We start from the raw sequence: 4,310 nt of genomic DNA, 5'->3' as shown, positions 1-4,310 counted from the left end.
TCACAGACCAAAAAGGCTGGAAAACTACGCCAACGGATGAAATGGACATTAGAAATGAACGAGTTTATCATCCGTACTTACTACACCATCACAAGACTCGAAACAAATATGACAGCATACAGACAACAACTACACCATAGATTCACACAACAATATCCTCACCTCACTGTCACCGAACAAAGGGTTGTCGATCAAAAAAGAACAATTATACACAAATACTTAATCCCACAAGCAAAACTTGAACTTATGAAACAACGGGTTGCTTATCAAATACATCAACAGACAGAAACATTTAAAATTAATGAAGATCACGTAACCTACCAGGATAATCCAGCAACGAGCATTGATTATAGCACACACACAACAACTATCACTAATGATACTACAGTCACTTCCTCATTCACCAATGATAACATAGACATAGAATTAGTTAATACACTCTCGCTTATATTTCAGGAAACACTCACTAAATATACAGGTACAGATCCCACACAAAGACCACGAACACTAAAAATCAACATGTCAAAGGTAGTAGGAAAAACAGTAAATTATGTAAACACTCACTGCCACACTACATTCATTCAATTTCTACACTCTCAGACATTCATAAATTAGTTTATGCTGGGTCAATCACAGTAGTGACACACCATGGACTGAAAATACAATCTCAGGCATACACACACAACACTCAATTCTATCATAAGCCTGCCTGGCAGAGAAGAATAGAAACACAAATAAATGACATTAGACAGTAATTAGGCAGGTTGGCACAATACACTAAAAACAATATAACACCCAAATTAAAGAAACAACTCGAAAACATTTTCAAGAAAATCAAAACACACACAAAACACGAACATCACAACACACACAATACAGAATACATCGATACACTAAAACAGAAACTCGCAGCCAAAGCACGTAGACTCAAGCGATACAAAATATGTACCCTACGAAAACAACAAAATAAATTATTCCCCAAAAATGAAAAATTTTTCTACAGACAAATCAGTACCAAAACAAACACTGATACACAGCACAGTGGCACACCAACAGGAGAATAACTCACAAATTACTGGTTTTTTTCTATGGTCCAATGCTGTTACACACAATGCTGATGCAGGCTGGATCGAGGAGGAGAACACAAACTTGCACAACATACCAACTATGCCCTGGGCTGAAATAAACGTACACGACATCCACTACGCTGTGAACAGAACACACAACTGGAAGACACCTGGTGTAGACAACATTCACAATTTCTGGTACAAAAAGTTTACATCACTGCACCAGGAACTAGCTAAACATCTAATACACATCATCATCAATCCACAACACATGCCAAAATTTATTACTCAGGGCATCACCTACATGAAACCTAAAAACAACACCACCACAGACCCCACACAATACAGACCAATTACATGTCTTCTTCCAACACTATACAAATTATTGACATCCTGTATCACAAACAAAATATACAAACATGTTGAAGAACACGACATTCTTACAGAACAACAAAAAGGTTGCCGTAAAAATCACAGGGGATGCAAAGAACAATTACTCATAGATTCAGTCATTCTATGGCAAGCACACAAACAACACAGAAACATACACATGGCATATATAGACTACAGAAAAGCATTCGACAGTGTTCCACACAGTTGGCTGCTACATATTCCACAAAATTCATCCATTACTCATTGCATTCTTCCAAATAAATATGCATCACTGGAGAACAACACTACATCTCAGGATTCATAACAATTCCATAAAAACAAACCAAATATTCATTAGACGGAGAATTTTTCAAGGCGATTCCTTGAGTCCTCTCTGGTTCTGCTTTAGCCCTAAATCCATTATCCAACATGTTAAACAACAAGCAATATGGCTACAATATCAGACATGAAAAAACATCACAGTTTACACTGTCACTCTCGTGTACAGTACATGGATGACACAAACCTTTATGCATCCACACAAAAACAACTTCATCAACTCTTAGATATCATACGTTCATACTCCAAGAACATACAAATAAACTTTGGCCTAGACAAATGCAAAACACTTCACATAGAAAAAGTAATCCTGAAGAAAGGAGATTTTTCACTTGGAAATTGAAATGTTATTGAATCCATGGAAGAGGGCAATTTTTACAAGTATTTAGGATTCCAACAGAACAAACTAACAGAACATACATAAATAAAGCAGCGATTAATTAAAGAATACGAAAGTAGGTTAAACACTATTCTCAGAACACAGTTGAATGCAAAACCCAGTTAAAGCAATAAACGCATATGTCGTCCTAGTACTTATACATTCGACTCACACAGATCTTGAGCAACTTCAAAATAATAATAATAATAAAACACTTACTAAGCATAAACATCATCAACCTAATTCCTCCTTAGAAAAATTAACTCTTCCTCGTAAAGAAGATGGCCGCGGCCTGACTAATATAGTTATCCTGAACTAAAAACAAATTCTGACATTGCGAGTTTTTTTCCACAAAACCCAAGATACATCAAGATTAACAAAGCTATAACTGGCAGACACTAACCACACACCATTAAACTTAATGTTACACTTGTTTGGTTAGCTACGCCTTGACTTTAGTTAAGCAACCTGTATCAGCTAAGCATAACATTCCCAACATAATAATAATAAAAGAAAATAATTTTAAACAAGAGTTTTGTGAAATTTGTTATATTAGATCTATTCTTATTTATTAATAATAAAAACAGAGCGATACTTTTTTAAATTGGAAGACTTTTTAATAATATACTTATTTAAGTTTCTGAAAAAAAGCCTTTCTAGAAAATTTAAAATGTATAAATCTCTATAATAAATATAAAAATGATACGAATCTTACCTTTTTAAATTCGCACTGTAAAAAAAAACGTTATAATTTTATTAATAATTTAAAAAAATAGTTATGTAGTTAAAATTAAAAATGAGATAAAATAAAATTGTAAATAGAAATTTATAAATTAAAAGAAAAATTACTAACAAATTCTGAAAATTTCTTGCATTTTNAAATATAATTTTTAAAATTTAATAATAAATAAAATTATTTTATTTATTATTAATACCTTTAATTATAAATAAATATTTTAATTTATGATTTATTATTGGCTAGAAAATTATTTTTATCTTAACATATATACTACAAAATAAATAAATGATAAATTATAACGATTTGTTTATTAATAATTTAATTACAGTAGACCCCCTATAACATGGTAAATAATTCCGTGCTATATGAATTCCGTATTGTACGAGTCACTTAGATTTTACAAATACGTTCACAGCCCGGCACACTTACTTGTAAAATCTAAGTGACTCGTACAACACGGAATTATCTACCGTGTTATATGGGTCTACTGTATTAATGTATTTATAATAAATAATTATTAAGTAAATTAAATACAGCAATGATATAAAATGCAAAAACTCACTTTTAAATAATTATCTTTTAAACATTGATTAAAGTTCTATAAACAAAACATAAAGAAAATGTATTGAAAAAAATCGAATCATAAATTATCAGAAAGAAATTTTTAAGTTATTTACTTGCTGGAAATTATCATTGTCAGTTTCATCTATAATTTGACAACATTCCTCAACCTTAAAAATGTAATTAGGAAAAATAATATATAAGAAAACCATGTTATTTGAATAAATATCAATAAAATGTATTATTTTACCTCTTCTCTGATTTTCTTATCTAGAAAAGAATTACCAATAATTTAATTAAAAATTACAAAATACCGAAATATTTATGACATATTTACTTACCTAAACATTGACGTAGTAACGTAGCTATCGATGACCATACCTTAATAATAACGTGAATTATATAAATTTAAAACATTTATAAGAAATTTTTAACTATGGATAATTACCTTAAATTTTGCATTAACCATGTCATCTTGGCAATCTCTGGCTATAAAATACAATATATAATGTGTACATTAATTAAGATGCTAGTGAATTATCATAATTATGTTGCTTAGTAATGATGATAAATATCGCCGTAGTTACTTCTTATCTAAAGGGATCATCCGCAAATTATGTAACGTTATTTTTATGCTTTAAAACTACATCTCACCCCCTGTAACGCTCTGTACCGTTGCATATACCCACCTCCAAAATTACGTAACGAGTATCCTCGATCAACCAAGGGCTCTTAATTGTATTATGGAATAATACACAGCACGGAAAAGAAACATTATATATTTTATTAGGCCTAATTACATGTATAAAAGTAGAAAGCAGTGAGTCATTTTCTGTACCCAAGGATTAGACTT

At 31.0% G+C, this 4,310-nt stretch overlaps 1 long non-coding RNA gene across 1 annotated transcript; it reads right to left on the bottom strand.

Annotated features, from left to right (window-relative positions):
• Window positions 1–3,573: 3,573 nt before the first annotated feature.
• On the bottom strand, window positions 3,574–3,953 carry LOC111640675. Its single transcript, XR_002759301.1, has 4 exons — window positions 3,906–3,953; window positions 3,799–3,838; window positions 3,708–3,727; window positions 3,574–3,627 (listed from the first exon to the last, which is right to left on the bottom strand). It is a non-coding gene; the product is annotated as an uncharacterized LOC111640675 (long non-coding RNA).
• Window positions 3,954–4,310: the final 357 nt, after the last annotated feature.

This window comes from Centruroides sculpturatus, unplaced genomic scaffold (genome assembly GCF_000671375.1).
Source record: "Centruroides sculpturatus isolate CEXI.00-Female unplaced genomic scaffold, Cexi_2.0 scaffold960, whole genome shotgun sequence".
In the NCBI taxonomy this organism is placed as follows: Eukaryota; Metazoa; Arthropoda; class Arachnida; order Scorpiones; family Buthidae; genus Centruroides; species Centruroides sculpturatus.
Note: the sequence above shows the minus strand (reverse complement) of the source record. Positions and strands in the feature narration are given on the sequence as shown.